Raw genomic sequence first — 17549 nt, 5'->3', positions numbered from 1 at the left:
TTATCGGTTCTCCCTCTACACCGTCACTACTGCCGATCTCGCCTAAATCGTTGGCTGAAACCACGGCTGCAAAATTTGGCTGCCGTGCGAAAGAGGCTGATGAAAAGGAAGACCGCCACCAATGACAGCGCCTGAGCTTCCTCTAATGTCATTCTCTCTGGCAAAGAGAGTTTTTCCCAATAGCCGAGCAATCTGATGCGGTTTTCCCTTTTAGGATTCTGTATGGAGAGATATACTTTCACCATCATGTTGGATTCCGACGACATACGCAAATTAGGAGGCCGCTGCTTTCAGTCATGGCTGCCAATGGCACTAATAGGGTTGTCTATTATCTTAATTTCGGCTCTAGTGGGTGGCAGCACTATCGGGATCAAGCTACCATGGTTGTAACTGATAGGTATGATGGATTTCGATAATATCTCTACACTTGATACACAGGACTGATGATTCTAATCACGGGATTCCTGTAATCCTTTAATCCCAATCTCAATACAGTCTCTCAATGGCGATAGACATTGCTGTTGTGGCTAGATGCTGGAATTGGATGCAGAAACACCCCTAATGGCCAAATCCGAGTCCAAGGTCGCATAGATCCACCCTAAGTGTTCCTGATTGGTATGATTGTCTAGACCCTAATGGGATTGAAATCCCCAATTTCTTCCGGATCTGGGGATTTGAAATCCCTAATGGGCGATTTGGAATTTGGGTTTTGGGATCCAAAATTCCCCAATCGTAACTGGATTTGGGATTCCAATCCAAAATCCTCAATAGTCAATTTTTGGGGATGGAAAACCCTAATGGCTGATATGGGAATCGCAATCCCTAATCTGTGATTCTGAATTTGGGATTAAAATCCCTATTTGATTTCAATTTGGGAATTAAAGATTCCTAATCACTTATTTGGGAATCCGAAAATCCCTTCTCATTATGGTTTTCTTAGTCACACATTTGCATTGGGGGTTTGTCTGATAAAACATACCTGAACTACAACTGTTTGTTTTCAATGGTGTGGATTTGTGTGTACAAAATGATTTTAATGGGTCCCTTGTTGTTTAAACTTTTTTTAGGGATCTTGCTCAGAATCAGCTCACTGGTGACATTCCGAGGTTGATTTATTGGAATGAAGTATTGCAGTATCTATGAGTACTTCCTGCACTTTGTGTACTCCCATGTAAATCACAATTTATAAGTCTATCTCAAATTAGATCTAGTTCATCTAGGAATTTGGTATGTTTTGGAGTCGCCCATTATTGTTGCCACACTATGGGTTGTGTTATGTAATGTGATGACCACTTTGATTCTTGTTATGTAAGATGGACATTAGATAAACAATAGTTGTTAGCCAAAATCAGGCTATTGTTTCCTCAATAACTGCTTCCATGTAATGTAATTGCATCCATTGCATACACTGGATGTTTTGTTTCTTCATCTAGTGGCATTATGTCATCCAATGTAACACTATTCCAATGAAAAACAGCCGTTATTTTGTGCGCCTGATGTTTTCTGTTTTCTCAATTTACCCATTTTTTTGCTTTCACATGGCCTTTACCGTTATGCAACTGTAACACCAATCAGCTTTTCTATGGTCACAATTCCATTTTCTAAACCTTGCTATGTTAATTTTTTTTCCCTGCGAAATGATGAATGATGTTGTTTTCTGTAGTGGGTTACGGGAGAATTTGCTGACAGGAACATTATCTCCTGATATTTGCCAATTGACTGGCCTATGGTACTTGTAAGTGGATACTGATGGAACCTGCATCAATGGTTGTCTGGGAATTTATATTTGAGATTTTGTTCATACCCTTGTTTGAACCATCTCTACCGGTGTTGTTGCAGTGATGTGAGGGGCAATAACATCTCAGGAACCATACTGGATAACATTGGGAATTGTACAAGCTACGAAATCCTGTAAGATGGCTGGCATTCCTTTTGATGTGGGTGTTGTTCTTATTCTTTCTTCAATTGTTTATGGTCTATTGACTGTTATGACTTCCAAGGATATTTCTTACAATCAAATCACTGGAGAGATTCCTTACAACATTAGTTTCCTACAAGTAGCTACATTGTATGTTTCCATCTTTCAAAAGCTCTATTGTATCTCTTCTTTCATCTGCAAATAATTATTCGTTTCATCTACTAATCAACTAACCAGAATCATTCAGCTACTGATATTTTTGAACTCTTATAGTTAAACTGCTTGCTGTAGTATACAGCACCGAATCTCTATTGCAGCTGATAATTTGCAACTTTTTTTTCTTTTATTTTTTGCATCCAGTTGTCATCCATTCTTGTTGCATTTAATTAGGTTGTTTTTCTTGATAATGGTGTGCTGACCCTTCTGATAAAAAACTTGCTATTATTAGGTCTCTTTAGGGAAATAGGCTTACTGGGAAGATTCCAAAAGTGATAGGACTCATGCAAGCTCCTGCTGTTTTGTAAGTTTTGTACTGTCTTCCCAAATTCTTTTCATTTTTTTTTCAAAATTTCTTTTCTTCCTAAATAACTGCATGCATCTTTTATTGTGCTATGAAGAAAACATTCCAGCGGGTGCCACTTTTGTATTAGTATTAACCTTCAATGTCAGCTTTTCATTAAACTATCATCATTACCTTAAGCTTTCATGTAGCAATTTGGGTTGTGCTTTAAATGGTTGGCAGAAGTCCTATGATATATCTGTTGACCATACCACATGCTCTCTCATTTACCTGGCATTGGAATTGGCCATGGGAGAGGTGAATGCCCATGACACTGACAGCGTTATAGATTGAGCTGTGCACAAGGGCTGCAATCAAGACAGAGCTGACCCAACCGGACTTAAATCCTGAACACTAATGACATGGACTCTGCTGAGCATGACCACTAATGGGAATTTCAGATTTTGAGATCCCTCCCAAGACAGAAGAACAACGGGTCAATGAACCCACCTACGCTTAGGAGATTCGACGGTTTGGACCTAATTCAACAAAAGGGTTTACGAATCAAAGTATAAATCCATTATACAAGTCTGATTTTTGGGATACCACCTATATACATTTGAATTCATAGCATGGATGGTTTTTGAGTTTACCAAGTGCGAACCATGAAATGCATATGCAAGCATATGTTACCAAGTGCGAACCATGAAAAGCAATGCATTTTTCATTTCCTGTACATTAAGCTGATAGCCTGATATCCAATGGGCTTGAGGCAGCCCCTTTGTGTTAGGAACTTGACATGTGCCTCCTTGGTTGCACCTGCATTGTTAATAATTTTTAGGATAACCCAGATAATAGAAAGTAACAAGGTGATTTTCACTTTAGCATATGAAAATCTAGAAATCAAGTCAGTTGGAGTCACATAAATCCAACACTTGACTTTCTTGTGCAATATCTGGAAATCAAGTCGATTGGAGTCACATAAATTCGGCCGAGTTGGGGCTAATACATCTTGACTAACTGTGGCTGAGTGAAGTATGCTTTGAACTCCCATAATCACAGTAAATTTTTGTTTTTTCCTGTATATTGGTGACCTTAAGGGATTGTTTGGACTTTTTATGGTTAACATGCAAATTCTTCGAGCAAAACTGAAAGTTCTGGATGTCTCGTAAGGAAGAGGGACAGGTAAGGCTGTTACTTGTGCCCATTATGATAGTTTATCACTTGTTTTCTCTTTCAATGCAGCAACATCCTAGTATACCTGTTACATACCTATTAAAATTTCAAAGCATTCTTCCATCCATAATCTTCTTTCAAACTTTAGAATGACACATGCTGGAAATGAACCGATTGTTATAACCGTATGCCAGGTAATACAACTCTCATATATCATCAGGGTAAACTTTTGGCACTCTCAAAAGATGATAAGCCTTGTAAGTCTTCTTGTGATTGATCCTATTATTATTCCTAGAGTGCTACTTTTCTTTCAAACCTTCTTTCTTTTTCTTTTTCTTTTTTCTTTTTTTACCTTTTTGGTTTTTTAGAAGTACAAAAATGTTGTGTAAGCTTTTCTGTTTACTTGATTCTAAAAATATTATCCACTGATAAGAATCCATGTTTGGATATTACCACTGTTAATTGGCTTGGGCACTGAGGGGTCCCAGATGTGTGTTTGTGTTTCTAGTCCTTTGCAGCATGCTCCCATTCTCCAATCTTGATCATTAGTGGGAAGACTTTGCTTTTTCACTCAGTTACCTTTGGCATCTTTTTGTATCTTGCCAGAGTCGAGATCTGTTTGTTGTGTGTCTGTGATTTGAATTTAACACTTTAACTGATTTACTCTACTCATCATTTTCAAAAGTTATGTTCACCATAATCTAATGAGAAAATTTAAACATTTCAGCACAACAAGTATGATGTTTTATACACATTCTCCTGAATTCAAGAGCATATCAAATAAGTCACTACTTCAATAGAATTGCAAAAGAAAGCCTATCCAAAATAGCTACCTAAGACTGTATTTACCACCTTATAAACCCAAAACAATTTCTTGGAAGTGGATCTACATGTTGCACAGGTAGCAGTCCTAAATATTTTTTATTTAGTCTAAATTTGGTTTTTTGTCTAATTAGCTAGCAATCAAAGGCCTCAAATGTGTGTGTGTGTGTGTGTGTGTGTGTGTGTGTGTGTGTTATTTAAAATAACTTGTTAATAAAGAAGCAATTTGATTTGGATTTTTGCTTCTTCTTCTTCTTTTTGGTTTTTGGATTCTTGCAAAAGAAGGCTGCAAAACAGAGGTTTATTTTATTTTTAAATTTTTATTTTCAAGTGGTTTGATTTGGGTTTTCTCTAACACAGAGGCCCTTTGTCTATTTTATCAGTTAAATGATTGTTAGGCCATGCTATATCCATGATAGGTCTGCAATTTAACCGCTATACATAAGACTATGCAGTTCATGATTCTCCACCATAGAAACAGTCATGTTTTCCATGCCAACCTGGAATTTGTAAAACGGACCTACTATCTAGTGGAACACATGTATACATCAAATGTGCTATGAATCAAGTTTTCTTAACTATCTATTCTTGTCTACACGTGAGGAGCACATGATTAGCCCATAGACCCGAGTTTTAGGCCAACACATCTAAGTTGTGGCTCCACCCGATGAACAGTCAGGATCTCAATCATGTGTGGATCAAGAGTCCCATTGAAAAATTCTAAAACATAATGGTTATAAGTCCATGAAAACATTTCTTTTTCTTCACTATTTGGAGTGCTTCATGTAGATTTTCCTTGTTTGACTGCAGGTTTGTATTCTTGAGTTGGGAGCTTTGTGTATCATGTCTTGACATCTTCACAAGTTCACATTTTCTTTTTCCTTTTTGCTTTGTTTTCCTTGTGCGGATTCATATTTTTATAGATGAATGTGAAGTTTCCTATTAATTGTTGTGGGTGTTTTTTTCTTGAGTTGCATGTCTTTAATTTAATCTCTTCTGTTTCTTTTCTTCTTTTTACATGTGGTCACTTGGTCATCATATTTGTAGTGTAAGAGTTCCTATCATAACTTTTAGTAAATTTGCATATAAGTCTTAGGCTCTATTTGGTCATCACATCAATCTTTATGAATATAATTTTTTCTCAAACCAAATGGAGCTTAAGCCCTTTTTTAACTCCGCCAATGCAACTTCTCGCATTGCCGGTCCCAAGCCCGAGTAAAGGAGGAGGGAAAAGGGCGTCAAGGTGAGTTGTGTCATTTTCTTCCATTTTATTTTACATACAACGTTAATCTTCAGGTCACTCGACTAATTTTCAAGTCACTTGACTAATTTTCAGGTCACTTGACATAGTCGGCATGGCCCACGCTCTGTTTGGTTGTAAGTGAAATTGATTTATGTACTTTCCCTATTTCAAATGTTATGGTCAACAAGAATAAAGCAGCATGAATGTTGGGATAGGACATTTGCAAGCTGGTACTCAATTGGTGGACAGCTTGGATCTTGTACTTGTGTCTGATTGACACAAATGGGAGTATGTAGATGGCATGCCTTATACTTGTGTGTCTGATTAGTAAACCTCTACAAGCAATACCTGCCCTGGACATGGATTTCTTGATTGCAACGTGTGTTTGCTATCATGCAAGGCCTATGCATGGACAAGACTGGGCATGGATATGGATTAAGAAATGATTTATTTTAATAAGGAGTTTGATGTATTTTAAGAAGGGAGTTGATATCGTCCACACCCACCATTTTTCCAAATGGAAAAATTGACTGTATGCTAGTGACAAAGGTGGGTGTAAATCGTGGCTACTCCCTTTTTGAAATTATTGCTTGGTAGCTTCATCTGTCAAACATACTTCCTTAACATGGGTTTTATAAGATAGTTCCAGAATATTCTTGTACTATACTGCATTCGGTTCCACAAGAAAGAGGTGTTCAACTATCGGGCCTATCTTTCTCTCAGTTTTAACATGTTAAAAACTGAATCAGCAAACTAAGAATGCAACCGGTGCAGTAAATTGCAGTTAATTTGAATGGAAAAAAAAAATCTGTTTTGTACATAGGAAGCCAGGTTGCATACACTAAAATGATTATATAAAAAAATTTGTTCATGCACTAGATGATAACTAAACCAACCAATATTCTACATTCCTGTATTGTACAATGATACTGCATTTCTCAGTTTAGTTCGTGTAGTCTTTTGTTGTGCAACTGTTGATCTCTAATTTGCTTCCAACAGAAATTGTCTATTGCGAAGGAAAGCAATCTTCTGATTGCCCAATGCGAATGCAGGTATCGTGGCACTTGACAGTTTCATTGGGTTGTACAAGAGTTTTGTAGTTAATGCATTGAAGAATCTCCCAAACAGCAGGTTCGTTTCCATTTGATTCCATGCTATATTTTTCTAGAAAATGAAGTTCACTTTAGCTGTAAAATAATCCTTCTGGTGGTGATCTATTGGATAGGCTGGTGTTTCCACTTGCATTCATAGTTAGAACTATGGGCTATAAGGAATGGCCTGGTGGTGATCTATTGGATAGGCTGTCAAGGGGCCAGGCTTCATATTGCCAAATCCCAGTAAAAAGTCCTCAAAGTTAGCCCAAGCTTTGATGACTATAGATGTGATTCGGTCCTTCTAAATACACATTAGGTGGAATTTAAAGCTTTAAATTGGTGAAATGCTCTGAAATTGTACAAATCATCTCAGATAGTTTAAAAAATTCAGATAATTGTACAGATCATCTCAGCATGTGCATATTTTGATTTGATGTTATCTTTCTAGCCTTTTGAAATTCCAATGTTCTTTTAGTTTACTAGCATTACATGTGCAGAGTCCTTCCAAATTACTGTGAACGGAATCAATAGATTACCTTGTCAAATTGCACGGCCAAGGCCAACTACACCCGATCTTTGGGCATGAGATGCACCATCCCCAAGTTTGTATGGAAAGAAAACACATTCCAAAGATTTCATTGTTATGTCATTCTCTGTAATCTGGCTTTCTAAAGTTTGTTGTTTGTTCTTACATTTCTCCTGAGAGTATTTTGGCTTTAGTCGAAGTACATGTTTCCAAATGTTTGTAATGAGGAAGTAGCCTTCAAATTGCAATCATGTTCTTCACAGGTCCAACTTGGAACTTGGAAGTAATGTGACTGCAATTTGAAGCCTTGATGCACTGTATGAATGCTAAAGAAGGAAATAACAACATGCCAATACACTGGCTGATACTGTTACCTAATACCTAGGTACATGGAAACAAATTGGAGATACCTTGGCTTCTTATAGCTTCCTAAAATCTGGTTGCTTGGGTGGTCCTGTGTTGTGGGTCCTAGCTTCAAGTATGGTTCATGATAAGATCAGGCATTCTTATGGGCCATGGCAAGGCGCACATTCTTATTTATGATGGTAGGGACTCTTGCTTCCATTCACACCAAACTTCCACTTATGCGCTTCATCTTCATTATAGTAAATGTGAGGTTCAAAATGAAGAATGGTAAAATTGCCCAAAGGTGTGTTTTCTCATCTGCTTCCTGATACACATGTATACATTTGTTTGTATGTGGTGGTTATTCAGAGTCTCATGATTTCTTTCTTCCTTTCTTTATTATTATTATTTTTTCAGTTGGGTGCAACAGAGTTTCTTCAGAAACCTCTATCTGAAGACAAACTGAGAAACATATGGCAGCACGTGGTTCATAAGGTGGGCTTATTTTTCGGGTGTGTCTCACATGAACTAAGAATAATAAGGACATGTTTGGATGCACAATCTAATTGAATTGAAACCCAATAAAGTTGAAATGACCCAATCATAATTCAAGTTAGACATGGAAGGAATGCAACTGCAATGTGATCATTTCCTCTCTCTTGAACAAACAATTGCAATTCATTTCAATAGTGCATTAAAACATTTTGATTCCTTAAGAAACACAATTGTATTAGCATTAATTAAAAGTGGAAGGATTTCTGAACTCACTAGGCCCTGAACAGGCCTTCAATGCAGGAGGAGCTATTACTAATCATTGAAACCTGTCAAAGAAACCGTGGTATCCATTCTTCAGCTTAAATCAAAAACAGCTGGGTCCAACCTGCTAGAAGCAGAGAGTTCAGCACTTGCTGACGCAGGGATGAACGTGATGAGGATAACTACTCTGAATCCACAGAGCTTCTCTGGACTCCTCATAGAGACTTCTCGAATCCACGAGGAAAGAAAGCAGAAAATAGAAATAAATTCTAATAAATTCGAAATTGATTAATTAATGAATGAAAATGAGTTCACAGCCCTTTAAATAGGGGTACCAAGCAATGGGAAAGAAATTAGAATCAAACTACAACTCAAACTCCTAGAATCCACGACTTACTATAAATAGTAAACTTACTATTTATAGACGGTCATGATGTCTACTAGTGCGCAAGGTTTTTAGCCAAAAATAGTAAGCGTCCTATTTGGCTTCACCAAACTGTTCTCCTAATTATTTTAAGCTCTTTTCACATTGGGCACAACTCCTAAAGCCCGATGGATGAAGAGTTATAATCAAACTAAAACTTACTATTTATAGTAAAAATGAAATTAAAATAGGAAAACGACCGTCGATCCAGGGGTTTTTCACAATTTCGGGCTGCGTAACCCCGCGTAATGGGGTTGGTTGGCTTTAGTAGCTCGTTCTACCCCAAAATCATATATTTTACGTCAGATAACTCATTCCGGATTGCGAGATACGCCCGATTTAAGGTTCGATGGTCTGGATCACTTCTGTCATCGACCGGGCCTTTTCTGATCCACCTTGGCCATGTAATTGTCCGCGACCCACTCTACATCAGTCTCTTCCACTTCAAAAGAACTCGTCCTCGAGTTCTCGTCATGCTCTGGTTCATGATACTTGGTCAGGTTCGCGACATTGAAAGTTTGTGAGATTGCCATGTCATCTGGAAGATCAACAATATAAGCGTTGTCATTGATCTTTCGGATGATTGGGACGGGTCCAATCTTCTTATTTTTTAACTTGTTGTATGTCCCATTCGGAAATTTCTCTTTGCGCAGATGGACCATAACGCGGTCTCCCACCTCGAACACTTTTTGTCGCCAATGCTTGTCCGCTTGTTCCTTGTACTTCTCGTTCGAGGCATGTAGCTTGGTCTGCACTTCTGCATGGATGCCCATGATCTTGTTTGTCATATGTTCTGCTGTAATGCTGGTGCCTGGGTGCTTGGGTAGAGGAATCAATCAAGTGTATGGCGAGGCACTCGTCCGTAGATAATCTGTAACGGTGATCTTCCTGTCGAGCGGTTCACCATGTTGTTGAATGCAAACTCTACTTGGGACAATGACAAATCCCACTGCTTCGGTTTTTCTCCTGAAATACCGCGAAGGAGGTTTCCCAATGTGCGATTCACAACTTCGGTCTGCCCATCAGTCTGTGGGTGGTAGCACTGCTGAATTGAAGTCGTGTATCGAATCGATTCCATAAGTCCGCCAAAAGTGGCTAATGAACTTCGTGTCACGATGAGAAGTAATGGTCTTGGAGACCCCGTGTAGCCGAACGACCTCCTTGAAAAATAAATTCACCACGTGTGTTGCATCGAAGGTCTTCTTACATGGGATAAAGTACGCCATCTTTGAGAAACGATCTACCACCACGAATATCGAATCCATGTCACGTTGTGTTCGTGGGAGACCAAGCATGAAGTCCATTGATAAATCTTCCCAAAGACCGTCAGGAACAGGTAACGGAGTGTAGAGGCCCGTATTCTGAGATTGTCCCTTGGAGGTCTGATAAACATAACAAAGTTGTATGGCTTTTCCCACATCGCGTACTAACTGCAGCCAATGATACCGCTCTTCCACAAGAGCTCGCGTCTTGTCTCGCCCCAGGTGTCCACCAAGGCCACCTCCATGTAGCTCCTAAATAATCTGCTCCCTTAGAGAACTTTGGGGAATGCACAATCGATTCCCTTTGAAGAGAAAATCGTTCTATATATGAAGGTCACAGGGTTGACCTTCTTGACACTTCATCTAAGAATCTTTAAAGTCTTCATCCTCGGCATACAACTCCTTGAGATAGTCGAAGCCAACTACCTCGTTGCTCATTGTAACTAGTAGTGATGCACGACGGCTAAGTGCATCAGCCACCTTGTTCTACTGACCTGACTTGTGCTTCAGAACGAACGTGAATTCCTATAAAAACGTAACCCATCTAGCATGCACACAATTCACGTTAGTCTGACTATTAATAAACTTTAATGTTTAATGGTCAGTGTACAAAACAAACTCTCTTTGAATCAGATAATGCCGCCAATGTCATAGCGCCTGAACAACTGCGTATAACTCAAGCTCATAAGTTGACCGCTTCTTTCGGGTTTCGCTGAGCTTCTCGCTGTAGAAGGCTACCGGCCTGCCTTCCTATGATAATACTCATCCAATTTCGACATATGAAGCGTCACACTCAACCTCAAACAATTTATCGAAATTAGGAAGCACTAAGACCGGTGTTGTAGACAAACGATGTTTGATATCATGAAAGCTCTTATCAGCTTTATCGGTCCACTGGAATGGTTCTTTTTTCATGAAATTTGTTATAGGTGCGACTATGGTGCTAAAATCTCGCACAAATCAATGATAGAAAGTCGTCAACCCGTGAAAACTCCTCACCTCATGAATGTTTGTCGGGATCGGCCATTCCCTAATAGCTCGCACCTTTTCATCTTCCATGCGAATGCATGTGGACATTACAACAAATCCTAGAAACAACAGGCTGTCAGTTAAAAAACTAAACTTCTTCAAGTTGAGGTACAACTTGTTAATTTGTAGGACATGTAACACCTGCCTGAGATGTTTCCTATGCTCCGCCTCATCCTGGCTATATATCAATATGTCATCAAAATATACTACCACAAATCGGCCAGTGAACGGTTTTAGAACTTGATTCATCAAATGCATAAAAGTACTTGGTGAGTTCGATAGGCCGAAGGGCATAACCAGCCACTCATACAACCATTCCTTGGTCTTGAATGTCGTCTTCCACTCATCACCGGGTCGAATATAAATCTGATGGTACCCGCTCCTTGGATCTAGTTTAGAGAATACCTTGGTCCCTTCTAACATATCGAGCATGTTGTCCAACCGTAGTATTAGGAACCAATATTTGATGGTAATTTTGTTGATTGCTCGGTTATCAACATGCATGCGCCATCTTCCATCTTTTTTTGACGTTAATAATGCTGGTACGGCACATGGGCTCATGCTCTCTCAAGAGACCCTTATGGATCAATTCCTCCACTTGCCCTTGAAGTATCTCACACTCCTTCGAACTCATCCGATAATGAGGGCGATTGGGCAGGCTAGTCCCAGGGACAAGGTCTATATGATGTTGGATGTCCCTCATGGGGGGCAATCCATCAGGTAAATCCTCAGGCCAGACTTCTTTGAATTTGTTTAGCAACAGTCTTAAACTTGAAGGGATGTTTGAGGGTTCCTCTTCCTCGCCATTCACTACTACGGTGTATACCTCGTCAGTTTCCTTAGATTCCTCCATGAAATCCTGAATAGTCAAGAGAAAACTCCCATCCACTTTAGAGGCTTCAGGGTGGTTCTCTGGTGTCATAAGGGCAAGGATTATTTTTCGACTATCTTTGACGAATACGTAGACATTATCTCGTCCCCGATGGGTCGCATCACGATCCTTATAATTTTTGTCAATTGAAAATGACATAGTACATTGTTCAGTTACCTTGGTCTCATTCACTTTTTTTATCCAGCCAATTGAGTATGGGGAAGGATGTTTCATCATTGGTAGTCGCAACTTGTCCACCATTACTCTTAAGATGATGTTTTCGCTACTAACACTATCTATGATCACATCACAGACCTTTCCGTTGATGATGCACCGAGTACGAAATATATTGTGTCGCTGTGGATGTAATTCCTTTCGTGGGGCATACAGTAATCGCCTCATAACTAGAAATTCGCCACGATCTTCGTTCGTCACTTCATCGCCACCTGCTATTTCTTCAGTGGTTTGTTCATGTTCATCAAAGCGATGGTCTTCTTTTGTGGCCTCATCTTCAGTGCCCCCTTCATTTATAGTCAAGTGTGCTGTGGGACGTTGAGGACAAGTGTTTGATAAGTGGCCTGGTTGGCCACAGTGGTAACAATTGTTCGACCTTGGCCGAGTATAAAGATTTGGAATCCTACTCGGACCCGCTGTTGTGGGTGTTGCACATTGAGGTCTGGATGAGCCGCTCCCAATATCACAGTTTGTGGTTGTAGAAAGTTGAGGTACTGGATTTTTTCCTCGTGGCAGCATTGAATCCTACGTGGGACCCGTCATGGGGGGTCAATTTGAAGGATATGGACGAACAGGAGCTCTTGCAAGTTGTGTTTCTGCCCTACCCGCCAATTGAACTGCTTCATCGACGGTCCCGACTGGGTACATCTGAACTCGGTCCTAAATTATTGGTCGCAACCCATCTATAAATCGTACCACCTTCTGTGACTCAGATTCTGACAGATCGTTTCGTGTAGCCAACTGTTGAAATTCTTTAGTGTAATCTGTGACAGTTCGATTTTCTTGTCTACAATTTTGATATTGCTGGAATAATATCTGCTCATAATCATTGGGAAGAAATCGTGATCGAAGAAGACGTCTCATCCGTGGCCATGATGAGATGGGCGCCTTATTCTGGCGGGCTTGTAAGAGTTGTAATTGTTCCCACCATGCAGAAGCACCAGATTTTAATTTAAACGCTACCAATTTTACCCTTTTATGATCTGGCACGTCCATGTAATCAAAATATCTCTCTACTTCGGCTAGCCAATCGAGAAAATCTTCTATACGTAATAAACCGTTAAAACTAGGAAGTTCAGCCTTATCTCGATAGTCTCTTTCAGCACGATCTAGATGATCACCTCCATGGATTGGTCGTCGAGCAAAATCCTCTTTAAGGTCCTCGTCGCTAAAACTTGAATCATCTGGTGTAGCCCTACGGTTTGCCACTGATAGTGCTCTATGAAAATTGGGATTGTGTCGTACAGCAACCATGGGTGGTGGAACCACCATGGGTGTTGGAGCACCGCCTAAGGCTCGGGGTGGAAGTAGCGCATCCACAAGACGGTCGAGAGTTGCCTACAGCCCTTGCATGGTCAACTGACTCTCCCAGTGGAAAGCTTTCATTCTTTCTGAAAGATAACGAATCCCTGGATCACCGTCCACAGGATTTTGATTCATACCTTTATTGTTTACCATCAGTCCGAGGGAAATCCTCGCTTTGATACCAATTGACGCAGAGATGAACGTGATGAGGATAACTACTCCGAATCCATGGAGCTTCTCTGGACGCCTCACAGAGACTTCTCGAATCCACGAGGAAAGAAAGCAGAAAATAGAAATAAATTCTAATAAATTCGAAATTGATTAATTGATGAATGAAAACGAGTTCACAACCCTTTAAATAGGGGTTCCAAGCAATGGGAAAGAAATTAGAATCAAACTACAACTCAAACTCCTAGAATCCGCGACTTACTATAAATAGTTAACTTACTATTTGTAGACGGTCGTGATGTCTACTAGTGCGCGAGGTTTTCAGCCAAAAATAGTAAGCATCCTATTTGGCTTCACCAAACCATTCTCCTAATTATTCTAAGCTCTTTTCACGTTGGGCGCAACTCCTAAAGCCCGACGGATGAAGAGTTATAATCAAACTAAAACTTACTATTTATAGTAAAAACGAAATTAAAACAGGGAAACGACCGTCGATCCAAGGGTTTTTTGCAATTTCAGGCTGCGTAACCTAGCGTAGCAGGGTTGGTTGGCTTCAGTAGCTCGTTCTACCCCAAAATCATATATTTTATATTAGATAACTCATTCCGGATTGCGAGATACGCCCGATTTAAGGTTCGATGGTCTGGATCACTTCTGTCATCAACCGGGCCTTTTCTGATCCATCTTGGCCATGTAACTGTCCGCGACCCGCTCTACATCACTTGCCCATGGCTATAATTTCATAGACCTAGATGAGAATCATTCATTTGGTTGGATCATCTGATGGGGGAGGTATAAGTGAGCTCATCCCTTGGTGGTCCCACAAAGATCAACATCTTAGGTTACTAGAAGTTGGGCCTTTAAAAGTTCTATGTTGTTGCATGCAGGCAGCTCTTCCTCAAGGGATCATCCCCTTTGTATTTACAAAGGAATAAAACGTTCATGTAGACATACTCAGCACGGTGTAAGTTCAAATTCCAACTCAAATCTAGACGTTACTATTAGATTTGATGTATTAGTCTCTTTTGCATGGAAGCAGTTTGTATTTAAATCTTTGATTTTTTAAATACTGCAAAACTATCATGGTATTTCAACATTTTATTGGTATTTGTTACCAAAGGCCTATTTAATAGATACAAATAAATGTGCTCTGCATAAGTGTGCAGAACAGACTTTCTGATTGCCATAGCTTTGGTAGCCACCCTTTTACATTAAATGTATTTTATTATGCCTAAAAAGGGCCATAAACCCCTTTGCAATTACTAAAACAGGGGTGGGGGTAACTTCACGTGCCCGTTTTCCTGTTTTTCCAATCTTTGAGAAGCCCTATGAAGTTTTTGTGAAGCTTCCTGCAGATTGCTTGTCACTTGTTAGGAGATACAATAACAATTGCTCGATTGAATTCTCCAATTGGATAGCCAAATGAAAAGAAGATTCAATGAAGGGCATACAATTTAGACCACATTAAATATTTTATGACCTATGAAGAACATTAAATATATATTTTAATTATCAGTTTACCTTGTGAAACTTTTGGTGGTTCTTCTCAAGGATTCATCTATGCATGAGACTGTTTCCTCAGCCTTGCAGGTTTAGATCAGCGGAAAATATTGAATTACAAATTCTTCTTCCTACTTGTTGTCAGCACTTGAGATGCCAATGATTCTTCTTTTAACCAAAACAACATATTTGCCTTTTCTTTGAATCAGATGTGGATTTTTGACACAACTGATGGGGATCCTCGTCTTTTACGCTTCTGAAGTGGCCATAGTGCTCCTCTATGTGTAAGGTTTGGATGATAAGAATCCTCTCTAGTTGTTATACTTGCATTCCTTTTGGTTAAATATGACATTGTTTTGATTCTCAGAAGTGTTTCCTATTATTTTATTTCTTTGCATGTTGAGAAAAGGGTTTTGAAGGACTAAAAAGTATTTCATCCAAATGACCACCAAGACCATTTGATTGGTGTTTAAAAAATAAAAAATAAAAATGGGCCACCAATGGTAGGGCCTGCTAATGGCTGTTTCCATCTACAATCCTTATACACATTACATGCATCCCCCAGCAACATGGATGACTCCAATGTCCTTCTCGTGTCAGGTTGGCATGTGTGGCCGAGTGCAGATGTATGTCTTAGGTGGCACGTTCTGATTTTCTAGACTAGAGCACTCGACATGTTGTATGTAATTAGTGTGAGATCTGGTCCACTCATCTCCAGGTCCTGACAAATGGACAGTGAAGAGTACTCAGTCAATATTCTTGACATGCACTTATTTTGTAAATTGTGACTCACTTAATTTGTAAATCTACAAGTTTTTTTTTTAAATTTTTAATTTTTTTTTTTTGTTTTTACAGTAAATCTAAGCTATGGGACCTACTATTTTACTATCTATATTTTTTTTATTCAAAGAAGGATAGTACCAGGAGTAATAACCTATTGATTTTAAACTTAAGGGTAATTTTCTCAATGGTAAGATTTTCTTTTCAATTATATCTTGCAGTCGGGGCATATGCTATAAAAGGTAAAGAGATAATATTTCCCATTAAAGATTAGTAGACCTATTAGACACTTGCAACAAGGATCAATTCAAACCTCTAGACCAGAAAAGCCTCGAGCTTGTGTGCTTGGCTTGTCCATAATTGCTTGAGCCAAGAAATGGACCTCAACCACTAATTATCCTTATATCGAATGCTTACACAGATGCATTGAGGTCAGAAAGCCTCGAGCTTGTGCAACCCAACTCTCTTACAATCCAACACAGGCCTGGATAGAAGGTGTGCAATATCCAAGCTTTCCATCAGGTGGTTCCCCACTTCTTGATGCCACGGTCCAAAAATCAGGCAAGTCCACTCCATGTAAGGATCACCAAAAGCAAGGGCCCCACACCCTTGGCTTATTATTATTATTTTTATTTTTCTTACCAATCTTCATTGCTTCAATATAAAGAAGGGTTTCCATAATGTTTGAGTTATATTTTGTATTTATCTTTGGTTGTAAGATGCTTATTCAAAGTGAAAGTAACTATATAGAGTGTAGGCTCAGGGGTCCACAATGCTTACATGGATGCATGATCAAAGCTGCTCATCAGGTACAAGCCACTATATGGCTTTCCTTGTGCTGAATTCAGGTCCATCCATATTGAGTTACATGCTAGTTAATGCTTCTGTAAAAAAGCTCATATTGAGTTGCATGCTATGATGCAGTTTTATCCTTGAAGAAAAAGGGAAGAAAAATCTGTCCACATATTTATAAAAAAAAAAAAATTCATAGCTACTCTCCTCCATCTACTTATTACAGGTATTTATTGATTCCTTTTATTTTATATCAAATTTGTTTTTTGGTTATTTTATTTTGTTTTGTAAACTTTTGTCTTTGTATTGGTAACTGAAGGTGGAGCATTAGTAACAGAGGGGGGCTTTGCTGCTTCATATGGTGATGGATATTGGATATGGACTTCATTTGGTATGGTTGTTTTTGCAGAAAATATTTATGACTGAAAATTTAATTTTAGATAGTGTAACTTAGACTATGAGTGTATATACTGTTTTATTACCTGACCTCTATTCAAGGTTGAGTGGTGCTGACAAAGGTCCTCTATATGGCATGAGTTCTGGTTCTTGGGGTGCATTTGAGAAGTCTCGCCTTAGGCGTCGTTGAAGTCCGTTGATTTTTTTTTTTCCCTTCTACTTTTCCTTGTGTCTCAACTTATAAACTTTCTGTCCATTATGTAACTTTTCATTCTCAGGCCCCCTATAATTGAGGCTAGTTGTAAATGATTTACAGGTTGTGTTTGAACGCTAATTTAATTTTGTAAAGGCCTTTTGATTTAGAAAATTCAGCCTAGCAGAATTTTTAATTGTTTTCATTATTTTTTTT

At 39.1% G+C, this 17549-nt stretch overlaps 2 long non-coding RNA genes across 8 annotated transcripts; both read left to right on the top strand.

Moving 5' to 3' along the window:
* The first annotated feature begins 1661 nt into the window (after nt 1-1661).
* LOC131235319 (uncharacterized) lies at nt 1662-2741 on the top strand. Its single transcript, XR_009166057.1, has 3 exons — nt 1662-1735; nt 1840-2068; nt 2367-2741. It is a non-coding gene; the product is annotated as an uncharacterized LOC131235319 (long non-coding RNA).
* A 2844-nt stretch (nt 2742-5585) lies between these two features.
* LOC131235333 (uncharacterized) lies at nt 5586-17042 on the top strand. Of its 7 annotated transcripts, none has more exons than XR_009166073.1 (6): nt 5644-5658; nt 5752-5792; nt 6658-6789; nt 16374-16528; nt 16672-16761; nt 16877-17032. It is a non-coding gene; the product is annotated as an uncharacterized LOC131235333 (long non-coding RNA). The 7 variants fall into 7 exon arrangements; XR_009166069.1 differs by lacking the exons at nt 5644-5658; nt 5752-5792; nt 6658-6789 and adding exons at nt 14371-14464; nt 14560-14757; nt 14839-15461 and having other exon boundaries at nt 16877-17039; XR_009166072.1 differs by lacking the exons at nt 5644-5658; nt 5752-5792; nt 6658-6789 and adding exons at nt 14371-14464; nt 14560-14636; nt 15382-15461.
* Nucleotides 17043-17549: the final 507 nt, after the last annotated feature.

This window comes from Magnolia sinica, chromosome 19, assembly GCF_029962835.1.
Source record: "Magnolia sinica isolate HGM2019 chromosome 19, MsV1, whole genome shotgun sequence".
Taxonomy (NCBI): Eukaryota; Viridiplantae; Streptophyta; class Magnoliopsida; order Magnoliales; family Magnoliaceae; genus Magnolia; species Magnolia sinica.
This window is presented reverse-complemented; position numbering and strand designations above follow the sequence as displayed.